A 19,239-nucleotide genomic window follows, 5' to 3' on the forward strand; every position below is an offset into this window, starting at 1 on the left:
TTTTAATAAGATGTCTTGTAAATTTACTATCAATTTCCTCAAAACCCGTATTATGAGAATTTTGGAACTTCAGAACTTGCGTGGCTTCTAGTTACTAAATTTTATATACTTAATATCGAAGACATTTTGTAAAAATTCACTTTTGTTTGAACCACCGCATGAAACTTGTAGGTAGGTAGATAAAGGGGGCGGCAGAGCATCCTTGGCCCCGGGCGCCCAAAGTTGTAGCTACGCCACTGGAGTGATTGATAGTAGTAACTTCTTTTACCTTTGAAGATAAATATCCTTTGGCTCAGAAGTCCGCGATTATGGGGCAGATCAGGCGAACTGTGCATAAAACCACCACCTTTAAAAGTTCGAGTGAGATGTTGTCTGGTCCAGCTGCTTTACTGTTTTAATTGCGGTTATAACTTCCTTCTTACACGGGAATTCAGTTGAGATTTGCTTAATCTCCAAGCGCTTTGGACAATCGCAAATAAACATGATGCTTTTGAAAAGTGTTGAAAATCGGTCCGCAGGCAAGAGAGGACTTCCACCCAAAAAAAGGCAATGATATTTCTATTTCTACTTCATCCTCGGTCAATAGATGAGGTATTATAACCATAACCATGCTCTAAAACTCTTCCTCGTATTTATTAGACTTCAGTGAAGAACTGTCAATTCTTCTAGGAATGAAGTCATGCTTTCGATAAAAGAATAAAGTCATTAGAGATAAGCATGCACAAGATATTTATCTACAATCGGGAAAGTCGTAATATGTCAGTATTTCAATTTGGTATATGATCAAAAAACTTGTAGTCGTCCCAATGCGACAGCAGTTTTATTAATTTCCCACCTTATACGTCTTTACGAGTGTTTTAAATTGAATTTACCAAATGTTAGCGAGATTAGAGGAATTTTGCCAAAGGCTTTCATTAAATAGCAAAGCACACAATCAGCAATGCTGAAGAGAGAAGGAAATTAAATTTACTTTTCTCAATACTACTGTTTACACATTCATGTAAATCTCTACAAACTCATTCAAAACTAATAATTTCTCTTTCATAGTTAAATCAATCCCGAAGTACGGAGAATTCGGGAATTTTAAAAACTTTTATGTTATTAAGATATCTAAAAGATCGCTATTACATATATACAATTTACCCTGAGGATAAATATTTAATGCGTCTTACGGATATAACGCCAAAGATTTTTTGTTCGAAAGAAATTGTTTTAGAGATGCTAATATTATATAATATTGGATATAAAAAGATGGAGTTAGAAGGTGTATCGAATAGCAGTTGCCCCTAGGCAAATCGTTTAATTATTGCATAGAATTTGCATTCATTTACAGAGGGCGTCAAGTGCAGAATATTCTATGTACCCTCTGAACATTATACCTATATTATAGGTATAATAGTAGATTTAAAGATACTACTTCGGGATGCCCGTCCCGTATTGCGGTTCGGGTGCAGAAAATTTTATATGCTCAAAGCCAATCCAGTTTGTGTGGCGTAAAGTGGCTTTCATCATACCATCATTTACGTACTTATACATATGTATATGTACATGCATATATATTTGAATTGTGAAAAGCTGGTGTCAACCAGATGTGCTCTGCTGCACTCTCACACGCGTGTATTTGAGTACACGAAGTACTTGTGCATCATCGACTACCCTGCTCACTCGAAGTAGGGTAGGGTTGTTGCTTCTTGCTGTTGTTTGCTAAAACGGTTTATTTTGTCGTATTACAATTTTAAAAGGACAATTATTTGTTTATACGTTGTCAGTCGGAATTGAATTTTAATGTCGTTGGATTACAAATCCTGTTCAAACTTCGCGCTTTTCAAAGGCGAATATCCGTGATTGACCGAGGCAAATGCCATATTGTGTGCTGTTGCGATTAGTGACTCTCAGACACACTCATGGGGGTGCCGTTGTTTGCTCAAAGGATATTGAAATGTTATTTTATTCACTAAGCATTAGATCGACTATTACAACCGTTATGAGAACTTACCGCCTTGAATGTTGAGTCACTCATTCTCAAATTGCTATTGTAAATACATACAGATGCATGCTTACAAATGTATATATGGGTATAGTATTTTATGCAATAATAGTTTTACAGGGAAAGATCCAAAGATCACTTATTTATACTTATGAACAGTCACCAAAAAACCAATAACGATTAAAACTGTTGTTAGCGTAATTCCCAATGAAGCAGAGTAGTCAAGGTACGAGTATAAAAAAAATTTAGATTGTGTATTCTAACAAGTTTAAAAAAAATGAAAAATCTTATATCCGATTTGCGTGAATAATTATTCATATGTATTCATATGTATTTATGTGTATGTAAAGGACAAGGAAAAATGTTGACTGCGGAGCCACTGCTGGATTGTGATCTTCAATTCCTAATATATCAGCTGTAAATAATCACAAGTCGAAATTAGGAACACATGACAGTACAAAACTCGCCCAATCTCAAAGACTTAAGGATGGCAATGAGAAGTTTGCAGCTAATATCTAGTTATTTGAATCTAATTAAATCCTGTTTCTTAGGGTCCAAATTCCATATTTTCTAAAGGAGATCTACAATAGTCCTAGGCGAGCGGATGAAGAGTCTAGATAGATTCATTTGACAGAGTACTCTATGCATAACTCTGTTTATGGCAAATTATAAGTGCCAAGAAAAAAGCTCGGAAAGATAAGACTATGAACTGAATTACTTTTAAAATAAGTGAATGTAATTTTCGGCTGCAACTTAGATTTTTTCACATTTTTGTAGTACAATTTCTCTCTTGTTTCAAAATACATAAATCTTAATTTCAGTGTTTTCATACCCGAAAATATTTTAGATGCGAACGTAATTCATATGCTCCTCAGAGAAGTTATCAGAGAATTGATTTTTTGCACTTACGAATTCGATAAGAGCTATAACACATCATTTTACTATCACCAATTTTTGTTTACAAATTTGTTGGTTCCACCACCACGTCGTGAAGCGTAAGCTTCAAACTACTTTAAAAGTTCGTGACACGTGTCAGTTGATGTTGCTTGGTGTCATTTTCGTATTATTGTTAACACTACCTCACGTTTAAGGATAACATCACAAAAATATTTCATTAAACATTCGCTTAATTTATCTAAGACATGAATCGACGCAAAGCATAAAGCATTCGCTGACGCTCTGACCGGGCACCGCTCGGCTGCTTTGAAGATGTGAGCACACTAATTTCGTTGCAATAAGTAAATATTTATAAACGACAGTTCAATTACGTATTTTTCCGACGCCAGTTGTGGCCACGTGTCAACACCCCAGCAACGGTTATTGAGTGTGAAAACGTGCCCTGTAAGTATTTATTTTTGGTTTTTCCTATACGCAAAATAAATGTGAATTACAAGTGCATAAAACAACAATTGAAGCTGACACTCTATAATTTAAAACAAATCTTTCCACATTTTCAGTAAATTCGGAATCACTCCCCCCTTCAAACAGTTTATCCTTGTCTTCTAACTTTAAGCTTCTGATTTTATTCAATAGAATTATAGTTTTTCATTATAAATATACATATATTATATTGATACTAAGGATTATTGCCCTAACATGAAAAAGAAGAGAAACGGTTCTAAATGACTATCTTATACTCTCACAACTCGCAAGGCTCAACGTTGGCAAAATACCTGTCTTAAAACATGTAAGGGAGGTTAGCCCTCCTGAAAACCGAACTAGAGCCTGAACAAGGTGTATTAAGTTTGCCACTTTTTAAAAATTGTCAGCCCACATAGGTTTTTCTCTACGCTAACCCTTATTCGAATATCCTTATTAGTATCTTAACTTCGAGATTAGGTGTTGCCTTTTGTGGGTGTGGTTCAATTCTACCCAACGCAATAGCAATATTTTTTACTCAAAATATCACATGTACGGACGGACAAAGCGACAGACACACGGAATTCAACTGGCCTCGTCATCTTGATAATTTATATACGCAAATGTGTTGGTAGGATACATTTGTTTGTTTGAATGAGCCTTAATTTTTTTCTATTTGCTTTGGCATGACATCTGTCCAACATATTCAATAACCTTAAAGTCATTGAACAAAAACATCATATTTTTTATTGTGTTTAAAATGTAAAATTCTTTACCGAAAAGTGATGATTTGCGGAAAAAGTTAAGACGCCGAACTGCAAGCAATATTGAATGATGATGATACTTTGAGTCAAGAGCAAATGACAGCCATGTTGAATGTTGCACAACAATCAATTACAGACCGTTTGAAAGCTATGGGAAAGATCCAAAAGTGTGGAAAATGGGTGCCACATGAATTGAATGAAGACATATCATGAGCTTCTAAAACCTGCTGCAACTCTTAAACTAAACACTGGAGACAACAGAAGATCAATTTAACCATCCATTGATTGAAAAACGACCAGAATGGTGCAGAAGACACGACAAAATAATTTTGTTATACGACAATGAACCTGCACACAATGAAAGTACTTGGCTGGGAGCTGTCTCCCGCCATATTCACCAGACTTGGCTCCTTCGGATTACCATATGTTTTCATCACAGGGACACGAAGTGACTGAGCAGCACTTCGTATTTTTATTGGAATTGTATCTACAAATTACCAGAAAGGTGGTCAGAATGTGCATGATCAATAATTTGAATAATTTATTTTTACTTTCCCATTAAAATTAGTATTTCATTATCTTCACAAATTTTGGCACAGGTTATTTTCTAAGGTAATATTGTAATATACGAAGAAATTGTTCAGATTAGATCACTATAGCATATAGCTTCCATACAAACTGGACACATAGTTACTAAAAGAAATGCACATGTGAAGGGTATATTAGCTTTGGTGCAGACGAAGTTAACGTTTTTTCTTGCTTATTATTTATTTAATTATTTTTTGTTAAAAGTAAATGTACATACATATGTAGCGTGACGATAAAGTTTTGATTTCCTAAGATGAATCAGTTGGAGTTTATCTTAAGAGATTACAAGGGTTTCCTTAAGCACTAAACGGCCTATTTCCAATAACACTTTGCATATAAAAAATGAAATATTTTATTCAGACTTTTTATTATTCCAAAGATACATATTTTGCAAAGAATTTGTAAAATTTTCAGAGAAATTATATATAGTACATTACGACGTCATTTCCGGCAGGGCCTCAGAAAAAGGGTGCCTCCGCGATAACATCAGAACGATATGAATTAAAGGCAAAATACATGTTTTAATTAGGACGATAACCAGATTCAGACTCTTTCACCCCTATTTTGTGCACTTGATAAATAAAAAAAATATTGAAAATTAACTCAAATATTTATGAAGAGAGAAATATTTTGGTATTCTGTGACAATCTAGATAAAAGTAAAAGCTTCAATTCGCAAAGCTTTTCCCGTGTGGTGAACAGTGCCGGATTAGCCACGTAGCAAGAGTAGCAAATGCCCCGCGAATCAGACCGTAATTAAAAAAATATCAATATAGATGGAGCGTAAAATATACTTGCATGCTTTAAACGCGAAGCGCTTAGGCTATGCTTCACTTCTGACCACCTGAAAATCTAAAACTCGATTTCGTCACGTTAAATCGTAAAAATAAGTAGGTATTTTACCAACTTCTTAACCGATATATGTATGTAGACTAGTATCCTTTCCATATATGTAGGTACAATTCTACCCCTCAAGCATCCAGATTTTTATTTTTTCATTAATATCCATTAATTTTTAAATCAAAATAAAGTTCAATTTCTGCCGAATACCGCTATTGTGAATATTTATTAATTAAATAAATATTTTCATAAAATAAAATAAAAAGAAAATCGTCAAAAGAAAACAAGTATAATTATTAAATTTTTACAATATTTTTATTGAAAATAATTGTTTAACGATATTGTTGTGACCTTCCATATTATAAAAAAAAAAACATTATTTTATATCACAAAACACAGTAATTAAAATGTTCTATCTAGTTATTTCTTTTTCCAAGCAGACGCTGACCTCTTAACAGGACAACAATTTTTAGTTCAGTCCAGCCTTAAGAGCAAGGTGTTTCAGAGTCTCAAGTCATGTTCTGCCATCTGGACCAGTGGAAAGTTTGTTAAGTTCTTGGACATGGAAGGTCATACTGCTGAACAACTCTCTCAAAGTCTACTAGATTTCTTGCTGAGAGTGGCATTAATATCAAAGATTGTAGTGAGCAAAGCTATTATAATGCCAGCAACATGAGTGGGAAATACATCAGCTTACAAGCCCGAATTAAGAAAATAAATAAGTTTGCAGAATACATTCCCTGTGTTGCACATTCATTAAATTTGGTTGCCAAGTGCTCTACAGACTGCTGTACAGAAGCATTACTTTTCTTCGATTTCATTGAAAACTTCCACTTCAAAAATTCCGATTTGAAACGGTTATAGGACACTAGGTGGTCAGCCCGAGCTGATGCTACGAAGGCACTTTTATGTGTTTTTATCATTATTAAGCAAGTAGAAGACATTTTCAATAACGTGGATCAAAAAGCGGAGCGCCGCAATAAAGCTTACGGACTACTTTCAACGATGAATAGGCTAGAAACGGGAGTAATGATATTTACGTGGAACGAAGTCCTAGAACGCTTGCAAGCGACTAGTGCTTCGCTGCAGTCGTCTGATCAAGACCTTTATACAGGATGCGCCCTTTATTAATCATTATATGGCTACGTCCAAGCAATGCGATCCACTTATTCAGATATTGAGGCAAGAGCCAAAGATCTGACCTACTGTGAAGAATACCAGCAACAGACGGCGAATCAAGCGAAATACAAAGTACGACCATTTCAGCGGCTCTACTACACTCGACGACTTTGTTGAAAATCAAACACCTGGACAACGTTTCGAATTTGAGTTGTTTATTGTCATCATTGGTAACGTACTGTCTGCTTTAACTAAACATATGAAAGGATATCATAAAATTACTAGTGTTTTTGAAGTATTTCGACAGCTAAAATATCTTACAACAGAAGAGATTTTGGAAAACTCCTCTAGTACGGCCAGTGCTTGCGAAGATGATTTGGAGAACAGCCTAGGCGGCGAATAAGTGCAGTTCGCAGAGCAGATGTAGATGTGGCTACTCTTAGCGAGGAGTCTCTGGAACAACAATATTATAAACTTTTATTAAAGAATTCTTTAGAATCGTGTTAGAACTTAGAAATTGCTTTGCGAATTTACTTATCTCTCATGATCTCTAACTGCAGTGACGAACGTTCTTTTTCAACTTTAAAACGTATTAAAAATTAATTAAGGAACACGATGGGCAAAGAACGTCTTAATCATCTCACTTTGTTGAATATAGAGCATGACTTGCTTAAAGAAGTCGATTTTGAAAATATTATCTCTAAATTTGCCTACAATAAATCCAGAAAATTTTATTTGTAACAATTTTGTTTTATTTAATACCCTAAACGTAAGAACCTATAGCAAACCATGGGCCCCTTGTCCTAATTTGCTACTGGCCCTGCGCTAGTTTAATCCGGCACTGATGGTGAACAAAATAATGTAAATAGAAACAGCTGATTTCTATTCAAATTATTTTGATAGCAATATGCGTGCACATTTTCCAAAAAATCTGGAATATCTTCTTCTTCTTCTTTACTGGCGTGTACACCGCTTACGCGATTATAGCCGAGTCAACAACAGCCCGCCAGTCGTTTTTTCTCTTCGCTACGTGGCGCCAATTGGATATTCCAAGCGAAGCCAAGTCCTTCTCCACTTGGTCCTTCCAACGGAGTGGAGATCTTCCTCTTACTCTGCTTCCCGCGGCGGGTACTGCGTCGAATACTTTCAGAGCTGGAGTGTTTTCATCCATCCGGACAACATGACCTAGCCAGAGTAGCCGCTGTCTTTTAATTCGCTGAATTATATCAATGTCGTCGTATAACTCCCACAGCTCATCGTTCCGTCGAATGCGATATTCGCCGTGGCCAACGCGCAAAGGACCATAAATCTTTCGCAGAACTTTTCTCTCGAAAACTCGCAACGTCGACTCATCCGTTGTTGACATCGTCCAGGCCTGTGCACCATATAGCAGGACAGGAATTATGAGCGACTTATAGAGTTTGGCTTTTGTTCGTCGAGAGAGGACTTAACTTTTCACTTGCCTACTCAGTGCGAAGAGCACCTATTGGAAGGAGTTATTCTGCGTTGGATTTCGAGGCTGAAGTTGCTGTGGGTGTTATTGCTGGTTCCGAGATAGACGAAATTATTTGCGACTTCGACGTTATGACTCTCCACAGTGACATGGTAGCCAAGTCGCGAGTGCGACGACTGTTTGCTTGATGACAAGAGATATTTCGTCTTGCCCTCGCTCACTGCCAGACCCATTTGCGTTGCTTCCTTGTTCAGTCTAGAGAAAGCAGAACTAACGGCGCGGGTGTTGAGACCGACGATATCAATATCATTGGCATACGCCAGCAGCTGTACACTCTTATAAAAAATTCAGTTCTGCAGTTCGAATTATTTTATCCGGCAGTAGATTGAAAAAGTCGCACGATAGGGAGTCGCCTTGTCTGAAACCTCATTTGGTATCGAACCGCTTGGAGAGATCCTTCCCGATCCTGGCAGGGCTTTTGGCGTTGCTCAAAGGTATTTTACACAACCGTATTAGTTTTCCGGGGATACCAAATTCAGACTTGGCGGCATAAAGGCAGCTCCTTTTCGTGATGTCGAAAGCAGCTTTGAAATCGACGAATAGGTGGTGAGTGTCGATTCTCCTTTCACGAGTCTTTTCCAAGATTTGGCGCATGGTGAATTTCTGGTCGGTTGTTGATTTGCCAGGTCTAAAGCCACACTGATAAGGTCCAATCAGTTTGTTGACGGTGAGCTTTAATCTTTCACACAATACGCTCGATAGAACCTTATATGCGATGTTAAGGAGGCTTATCTCACAGTAGTTGGCGCAGATTGTGGGGTCTCTCTTCTTATGGATTGGACAGAGCAGACTTAAATTCCAATCGTCGGGCATGCTTTCATCCGGCCATATCTTGCAAAGAAGCTGTTTCATGCACCTTGTCAATTCTTCGCCGCCGTATTTGAATAGCTCGGCCGGCAATCCATCGGCCCCTGCCGCTTTGTGGTTTTTCAGGCGGGCAATTGCTATTCGAACTTCTTCATGGTCGGGCAATGAAACGTCTGCTCCATCGTCATCGATTGGGGTATCGGGTTCGCCTTCTCCTGGTGTTGTGCGTTCACTGCCATTCAGCAGGCTGGAGAAGTGTTCCCTCCATAATTTAAGTATGCTCTGGGCATCGGTGGCTAGATCACCTGTGGGGGTTCTACAAGAGTATGCTGCGATCTTGAAACCTTCTGTAAGTCGCCGCATCTTTTCGTAGAATTTTCGAGCATTACCCCTGTCGGCCAGCTTATCAAGCTCTTCGTACTCACGCATTTCGGCCTCTTTCGTTTTCTGTCTACAAATGCGTCTCGCTTCCCTCTTCAACTCCCGCACGTGTTGTGGTCGATCGTAAATAATGCTAAGATACCACTGAAGTTACAAATTGTAGCAACGAATGCAGATGAAATTGTTAATAAATCCAATCAGACCCGTACTTGAAAGTGCTTCATTTGAAACGACGCGGCTTAATAGAGAACTTGAAATAAATGCTGCATTCAGATCCATCTGTGATCCGTTCGATTGATACATTCTCCGCGGCTTATCCTCCATGTTTTCCAACATAAAAACGCCAACAGCAACGATATTATATCTCTAATTCATTTACTCAGCGTGATTCTTCAGAAATAATCGCTCGATCTGGCAAAGGCATCAAATATGATAGAGAGCTACTTGTAATGTTCCGAAATCGGCGGCGGAACTGAAAGTTGACGAAGAAAAACCAAGAAGCTGCGGCCGATAAACAAAACGAGAAAACTTGTGAAGAATACTACAGGGTCTCAGTGTACATTTTTCTATTGGATACAATTGGCGAAGATTTGATGACGCGCTTTTTTAGAAAAGTATTGGATATATTTCAACTGGGTTGCTGCTACCAAAAATAAGTATGAGCTTTGAAATGTAAAATCTCTTTGACTGCTTGATAGATAGATTCAAAGACCTTTTGGATAATGATAACCTCGTGTGACGTTTAAAGCTCAAAGGTGAACTTGATCGCTGGCAGCTCAAAAGTCAAAAGACAACAAGTTACCGACTACTACATTGGAAATGTTGAAAAACTGCGATGCAGACCTATACCCCATAATTCATAGTTTTCTTCGCTTATTCTGCACACTTCCTGTGACGAATGCGTGCTCTGAACGCTCTTTTTCGACACTTCTACGAACGAAAACGTGGCTGAGGACAAACATGCTTCAAGATATTTATAGTGCGCACGCTTCATGACTTTGAAGTCACTGCAGAAGAAGTTCTCGAAAGATTCTCAGAACTTGGTCCACATCGTCTTGTTTTGTCAATTGTTTCTATTCAATACACGAACTAACTACAGTATTATCCATATATTGCAATAAAGTATGTCACCCGCACGTCTACGATTTACAAAACTTTTTCAATTTATTAGGAATTGATATAAGAAGGTCGTTTTGAAAATTTTCCACGTGATATTAAAATATAGTTTTAATATAATAATCTTCATCTTTCATGTTATCTTGACAACCGACTTTGAAAGCACAGTTTTGAAAAAAACGCACTTTTCACAGTTGTATCTACAAAACTATTACTCAGATCAACTGAAGCATTTAGAACAATATTCTAGAGGTGTTATAGAATCGATTTTTCGAAGTTGTGAAACCTTAACCCCTAACTACATAATGTTCTGAATGTTCCCCCGCCATCATTTATCCCTCCGACAATCGAAATCCAGCAAATACGAGTACGAAAGCATTCATAAGTAAACGCTTACATAAACTTACATCCAGATTGTGTATATCTATAAGCATATGTTCATAAGTACGCATCTATGTCGTTCATAATAAAATGATCTTATGAAACAGGAAAAACACATTATTAGCAATTTCACTATAACTAGACATAAGTTGCTTGCAAGTCAACAATTCGAAATTGTGTTGCACGAGTATGTGGCATTGAACAGAAAATCACTTCAACTAACTAAATTCACACAATAAACAGGCATCACAAACACGAAACAGTGAAGCAGAAATGAGAAAGAGGAAAACAAACGCAAATGGCGAAGATTGATTTAATGGTGGATGTTGTGCTGCGGAGAGAAAGGGTATGATGCTGCAGAAGCGGAAAGCAGAGCGGCATGGTCACAAGCACTTTCTGTAAAAGTATGTGTTTATTTATTAGGGTTTTCTTTACTTCACACTCACAGAGCATAAAGTCAAATGTATCTGCGTGTGTGTTGTGTTGACGAACACAAATGCAGTTGCAAAACAAATTGACAGAGATTCGAAAAGTGGGCGGTCGTTGAGAGCGTTAACTGGCCAATCACTTTGCTCCAATTTTTCACAGGTAATAAGAGAGAACTTGTGATAATTTGTTATTGTCTTTTGACTTTCCTGTCTCAGCCAACATGCCATTTTCATATGTATGTACATGTATACATAATATATACATATGTACATACATATATAATTTTATATATTACCAAATTGTGTATATGAATGAGCGTTGTACAAATCTTCTCCTTACCCTTATGTTGCTTGCATTTTATTACCCTAGCTCTGGGTTTTGTTTAAAATGATAGGAATATCTGTACATACTTTTAATATATGTATGTATAAAAACCTTTATTTGATGGTGATGTTAGCATGTGCGCCTAAACTCGTACCTATGTACATACATGTTCCGCTTTGAATTTTCTTGTCATATCAATTTATTTTTCCTGAAAAAACACATTAACATATTTATATATGTATGTATGTGCATCAGTGGCGGATCCAGAAAAAATTTTTGGGGGGGGTTTTACGAAAAGTTTTATTACTCAACGTATTTTTAATATAGCAGTTCCCTCGCGAAAATTCAGTTATTATAGGACACGTTTTGTCTTGTGCACAAAAATGGGTATAAGGATAGTTGAATTGCGAAAAATTGTACTATACTGTTGAAAAGAATGAGTTAATTATACAACTTGACAAATAATTATGCACGTGATAATGAGGAGCTTGTAAAGTTGACCATGTACTACGTAGAATGGTGTGCAGGAGCAGGTTATAGTGCGCATGGGTGCATAATAATGCGCATGATATTTATATTACTAAAAAAGAACATCTTGATGAATATTTTCGCAACCAAGCTTCTTTCGTACTTCAGCGAACTTTAGGCATTTTCGGAATGCTCTCGAAGGTTTCCCAAAGATTTTTAAGATTTTACGCATATTGGCGTTAATGTCTGTTTCAATAGCATCACCGGAAAGAAGTTTTTCAAGTTTAAAGAAAATTAAAACCTATTTATCAAATACGACAGGTCTAGCATCAATGGTCTAACATCAATGAATATTCCTAGGGATATTGATCTGTCAGTTGATGAAGTACTAGAAGAATTCTTTCAAAAACCAAGGAAACTGTAACATGGAATGTGAGATTCCGGATAATCCTCAATTAATCACTGAGCTTCAACGATACTGCTTGTACAAATGTATAGAAAGTTCAAATTATATGAATAACAACAAAAATCTTGTTGTTTATAATTTGATGTGATCTGTTTGATCAATAACCTCATTCCAAACCCACATCAACAAACATACATATATTTCCCTCTGAGTTTAGGAGGTGTTTTAACACCAAATAAAAATGATCAGGATGACGAGAAAAGTTGAAATCCGAATAACTGTCTGCCTGTCCGCCCGTCCTTCCGTGCAGCTGTAACTTGAGTAAAAATGTAGATATCTTCATGAAACTTGGTATGCGGGAACTTTACTTCTCAATTGCAAACTCAGTTCGAAATATCACCTCTTGGCAAGAGTTATACTGCGTTGGATTTCGAGGCCGGCATTGCTGTCAATACTGGTTCCAAATGCACGAAATTATCTACGACTTCGAAGTTATGACTGTCGTGACGTGTGAGCCTAGTCGCGAGCGCGACGACTGTTTGTTTGATGACAAGAGATATTTCATCTTGCCCTCGTTCACCACCAGACACATTTTCTTTGCTTCCTTATCCAGTCTGGAGAAAGCAGAAATAACGGCGCGGCTGTTGAAGCCAATGATATAAATATCATCGGCGTACGCCAGCAGCTGTACACTCTTATAGGAGATGATAGCTTTTCTATTTAGTTCTGCAGCTCAAATTGTATTATCCAGAAGTTGAAGAAGTCGCACAAAAGGAATTCGCCTTGTCCGTATTAATTTTGTCGGGGATACAAATTCAGACATCGCGGCATAAAGGCCGCTGTCAAAAGCAGCTTTGAAATCGACGAAGAAGTGGTGCGTGTCAATTCTCTTTTCATAGGTCTATTCCTAGATTTGGCGCATGGTGAATATCTGATCAGTTGTTGATTTTCCAGGCCTAAAGCCACACTGATAAGGTCCACTCAGTTTGTTGACGGTGGGCTTTAATGGTTCACACAACACGCTCGATAGAACATTATATGCGATGGTAAGGAGGCTTATAACACGGTAATAGAGAACCTTGCAGGGTCTCCCTTTTTGTGGATTGGGCAGAGCACACTTAAATTCCAATCGTCGGGCATGATTTCATCATGGGCCTTCGCCGTTTTTTCTAATACTCCTCAGAAGGGTAATTGCTATTCGAGCTTTTTCATGGTCGGGCAATGGAACGTCAGCTCCATCGTCATCGACTTGGGAATCGGGTTTTGCCATTTCCTGGTGTTATGCATTCACTGCCTTTCAGCAGGCTGAAGAAGTGTCCATTCCATAATTTTAGTATGCTCTTGGCATCAGTCACTAGAACACCTCTGTGGGTTCTTCAAGTGTATGATCCGGTCTTGAAACCTTCTGTTAGTCTGTGCATCTCTCTGTGCAAGCTCTTCGTATTCACACATTTCGGACTCTCTTTCTTTTTTGTAAATGCGTCTCGTTTCCCTCTTCTACTCTCGGCATATATCACATCCCGTACGTGATGTGGTCGACTGTAACGTTGCGAGAGAGGCAGTCTGCTTTCTCTCCGTTGCGTCAGGGCACTCCTCATCGTACCAGCTGTTCTTTTGCATTTTCCGAAAACCAATGGTTTCGGTTGTAGCTGTACGTAAGGAGTTTGAAATGCCGTCCCACAGTTCCCTTATACCGAGTTGTTGACGAGTGCTCTCAGAGAGCAGGAGTGCAAGCCGAGTAGAGAGTCGTTCGGCTATCTGCTATCTCGAGGTTGAACCTTCCTTGTGTTTGTTGACGTGCGTTTTTTGCTGCACAGAGGCGGGAGCGAATCTTGGCTGCAACAAGATAGTGATCCGAGTCAATGTTAGGACCTTGGAGTGTACGCAAGTCTGGAGACGTGTTTACCGTCCATAGCAACATAATCGATCTGGTTGATGGCTAGAATCTATGTAGTACTACACATAACCATATTTCGGGCGCCTGCGAAGTCGATCAGCCTCAACCCATTTGGGGATCCTGAAAGCATCTTTGGTCATATCGTCCTTTTCTTCCGCGCTTGCCATGGTCGTCATCAAAGGGGGGGTCTCTCTCCAAGGCTGTTGTTTCCTTTTCATTGGGAGCGTTTTTTACCCAACGCGCAACCCTGGGGAGGGATGGTTTGCCTTCTCACTTTTGCTCACCTTCCAACGGATGTTTTTTGACTACCCAAAGGATATTTGGTCTAAGAGGAAAAGTTGTGAACTGCTTCAGCCAAATGTAAAAGAATCGTTTCTGGCCACTCCCAAGTGAATGGCACTCGGAGAACTTTCCTCACTTGAGTGAACTTCTACATATTACTCCATCTTTCAGCTTAAAACGCCAGCAATAATAACGGCACTTTTAAAAAGCCTTTCAGAAATTAAACAACATGTTTATGTTTAAGGTAGTTTAATTTCATATTTTTATTGAAAATAAGTTTTGATTTTCCAAAAGATAATTCTGGAAAGCAAAATGTTTTGGGTTAATTTTTACCAAAAAGTGTATTTCCGCATACTTTTGAGAGGCAGTGTACGAGTGTAACCGTACAGTGAATATTTGTGAGTAAACAGTAAGGAATTGTTTAGTGCGGACGGAACTGGAAATTTGCTATTCTTTAAAATTACGGAGCTACTAAATGTGTGTAAATGTCATCGAAAACCTTTGGTATCTCCGCTCTTTGCTTATCATGCGTAGGGGACGAATGTACTCGTACATATGTATGTAGAATGAATCGGCTGAAAACTCGCCCTAGACCCCATATAACTAATAAGCGTATAATACCTGAAAGTATTACCCCGGCATTAATCTCACTCAGTTATACCCGAATTTCCCCCTCCATGCTTGTTTTATAATGTGCTTTGAAAAAATTTCTCGACGTTGTTAAAATAATAACTAATTAAAAACTAATTAATAAATTACCCTTTCCACTAAGCAAGAGTTTAACATAATTTAACTAGCAGTAGGTCACACAGGCAGTGTCCTGAAATAAATCCTTCTCACCATTTTGAAATTTTCCTTTTAGATAACCCGGTATCTATTATTCAGTAGCGGATCCTTTCTACTAAAAAAGCTTTCCTTCCAACAAATGTTTAATATTGATGTTACTTCGTACATTCTTTTGAATTTGAATTAAAATTTACATTTGACTCCTGAAACCCCTTAGGGACCGCTACTGCTATTTTTATTATTACTATTATATGATTGAACAAACAACCGTTAAATCGTTAAGTTTATCGTATATTGTGTACCATTTTGTTATTGTATAATAAGTCATTTGCGCAACGGTTGTACTTTGTACGAGTACTTATAGCAGAACCAGTGAAAAACGTAGAATCGTGGCCCGTGCCAGCTGGCACGACCTATCTTATGGGCGCGCAATGTAACTGAACAGTGAAAAACGCTACTCCCTTCTCTCTTTGACGTGGGATGACGTGAGAATTCACGACATTTGGATTTTTGCCGCAGAAACGTGGCAGCTGATTGCTTTCTCACAACGCAGGGTTGCCAATATCGATATACTGCAGTAATTATCAACTTTTATAATTCAATCTATTCAATATGTTTGAAATTTTCTTAAAATAACTCAAAATCAGAGTCGAATGCTATTATTTATAAATATATAAACTATTTTTAATAGTTTGTTTTCAGTTTTGATATTTTTTATATTGTAAAATATTGTAATTGAAAACAAAGATGTGCTCAAAACAATATATGCGTATTGGACAATGGCAACATTGTTCAAATGAAAACAAAGCAAAGATGGCTGATTTCTGCGTTTTGCCTACGTTTTTCACTGTTCACACATTTTGCCGATGAGGAAGGAAGAGGAAGGAAGGCAGTAGCGTTTTTCAGTGGTTGTGCTATTACGATCTTTCCCTGCCCCCGAAGCCTTGGTGTCTGTACCATCCTATACGAAAATTTATGTATGTATGTATATGTATCTACATAAATGTGTGCGCATAAAACTTTTTGAATACAGCGACTCGGAATTGCATAGTATCATGAAAACAAACTGACTACTGCTCAGTTCGCGCTCGCTGCAAAAAATTAGCCTGCACAATGTTTTCAATACTGTACTTTACCGTTCCATTATTATGATGTCTTAATAATTTTTTGATGCATAACTCGAACCAAAAATTATCATTCGACTAATCTTCATACTAGACGACTTTGGTGCGTACACGTAATACATTAGCAAAAGGTTTCAAAACTTAATTAAGATGAATCATGTTTTAATATTAGATACTTAGATATTTTGTACACAATACATACATCAAATTAGCAATTAAAACCATAAAATAATCGACACCTACGATAATGAGAAAAAGACAAGTTCATCCATCCTACTTTGTATTTCTCAGTGTTCAGATCCCGATTTTATTTAATAAGCACCAATAAGAAAATTGAAATTGTCTGCCTATTTTCTGAGTAGATTCTATATTAAAAAGGAAAATATATTATAAATTCGCTTAAATTTCAATCCGAGCAGGCAAAGTTTTTATGTAGCGGGAATAAAGAGTCATAATTGAGTACATATGAAAGCGTAAAATGGCATTAAAACATTACTTTAACGAAATCTATTTAGTTTTTTTAATTTCAGAGGATCCAGTTCAGAGATATAGTGGACACCGCATATTGTCTTTTTAGAGAGGAGCTCCCGGAGATCAGCTTTAGTTCCTTTCCAAATAAATATTTTTATTAATACTAATTCTTAAAATACAGTTAAAATATACCATAATTTTTTTTATTTCGGACTTCTATCTGTGTATAAGCCCTTAACAAAGTATGGAATTGAATTGAAGGTAAGATGTTATTTAAGAGAGTAATTTGTCTTAATATTGAGATCTTTATTAGTAACAGTAGTAATTTTGATTTCAGTATTTTCTTGCAAAAGTGAAGATATTGAAATGAAGGATGAAAAATTGTGTAGATAGCTTTTCTTAAATCATTTAGATATTTCATTAACATGAAATATTTTATTTGATAAGTTACCTACTGAATTTATTTTGTTTTTATGGTTAAATAAAAAGTTCAAATATTAAACAAACTACTACGACTTTTATTTAATTTTTTAAAGTTTAATTTTACGATTTTATCATGTAGGACTGACACTCGCTGTATGTAATTTCTTCTTTTTTATTGAAATCAATAAAACTAACGAACATTTTACGCTTTTGCAATTTGATTGAGTTTGGTGGAGTAGGTCCCGAGATATTGGTTTTCCACGCCCACGGGCTCCTAAAAAGCTCTTTCTTACTATCTCATTATTTATAGCACTTTCAAAAGATTTGAACAAACCCGTAACATGGAGAGTGGGAGTGGTTTTGAATTAATCATTAATCGAAAACATATAAAGTGCAATAACTAGACGTAAATTAAGATAATGAACTAAATTTTTACACAACCAATCCCAACAAGAGGGGCACTTGTGGTTTGAAATTTTTTTTAAAAAGAGGACGTGGCCCATCTCCTAATAAGTTTAATGTATTGCTACATATATCACCTAAATTTATATAGGACTAATTCTGTCAACATTTCTCATGTGTGTGTGAAAATTGGCGAAATCGGATGATAATCCTGCATTTCTCTCAATGTTGGGGTTTTTAATTTAAATGTCCAACAATTATTATTTTGTCCAATCTGGTTATAGCAGAAATTGAAGAAATAAAAACGCCAATTTTGAGGCGCTCTCAACTCAATATAATCTTTAAAAATCGTCTTACTCGCATATGATTGATTTTTTAAGGGTAATTTTTCACTTAGTAAGATAGTGATGACAATGAAATTACTTGAGTGAGATATGTAAGTGTACCATAATACGTATTGATATATTGAGAAAAATTTAAATTAAATTTTGTAGTTAGTGTGCGATATTAAGTTAGTATATGAGTGCTTTGTTATAAGTTCTTACGACAGAGGATCTGACATATGTACCGATAAATGTGTTACAATCGGAAGTTGGCACTAATATCAGAAAAAAAACACTCTGAATTTTATTACATACAAGGTGCGTTCCAAAGTAAACAGAACTTTTTGAATTTAGCGCCCCCTGGTGGCGCTAATGTCGACTGGTGCTTTAGAATCTGCTATCTTTATCGATTGTCCAGTGAGAATTTCATGACATTTCATTGATTGGAAGTGAAGTTATTGCGTTTTAAGTGTCAGTATGTTTGTGTTATCGGTGTGGCGAAAATGAGCTTCGAACAAAGAGCCAACATTAAATTTTGTTTTAAAATTGGTAAAACTTTTACCGAAACGTTTCAATTGATAAAACAAGTTTATGGCGATAGACTGCACGAGTTGTTTCAACGTTTTCAAAGTGGTCGTGAGGACATAAATGACGATCAGCATATGGGCCAATCAAAAATCAGGCGAAATCATCATTGAAATTCATGGAAATGGAATATAATATCTTCAAAACATCGATTTATCTCATTTTGACCGAACTTTTGGGCTTAAGAAAGGTGTGTGCACGGTTATTCCGCACAAATTGACTATCGACCAAAACTTGTTCAGAATCTAACAATCGAAGGACGATTATTTGACCAAAAATTACATTTTAACCATTTACTACTCCCAGTATTTACCTGATATGACACCGTGCGACTTCTTCTTTTTCGGAAAAATGCATTTGCCTATGAAAGGAAGGCGTTATGCTGACGTAGAGGCCATTCAAAAGGCTTGCACCGGCGTAATACCAGCGGTCATACCGGCCAACGAGCTAAAACACTCGTTTAAC

At 36.9% G+C, this 19,239-nt stretch overlaps 1 long non-coding RNA gene across 1 annotated transcript in view; it reads left to right on the top strand.

Moving 5' to 3' along the window:
- Positions 1-1,795: 1,795 nt before the first annotated feature.
- Positions 1,796-19,239, top strand: part of LOC125777739 (uncharacterized) — a 46,332-nt gene continuing 28,888 nt past the window's right edge. The window contains exon 1 of the long non-coding RNA XR_007422378.1: positions 1,796-2,065. This is a non-coding gene — a long non-coding RNA (uncharacterized LOC125777739). The remainder of the gene's footprint in view (positions 2,066-19,239) is intronic.

The sequence above is a fragment of the Bactrocera dorsalis genome, chromosome 3, assembly GCF_023373825.1.
Source record: "Bactrocera dorsalis isolate Fly_Bdor chromosome 3, ASM2337382v1, whole genome shotgun sequence".
Taxonomy (NCBI): Eukaryota; Metazoa; Arthropoda; class Insecta; order Diptera; family Tephritidae; genus Bactrocera; species Bactrocera dorsalis.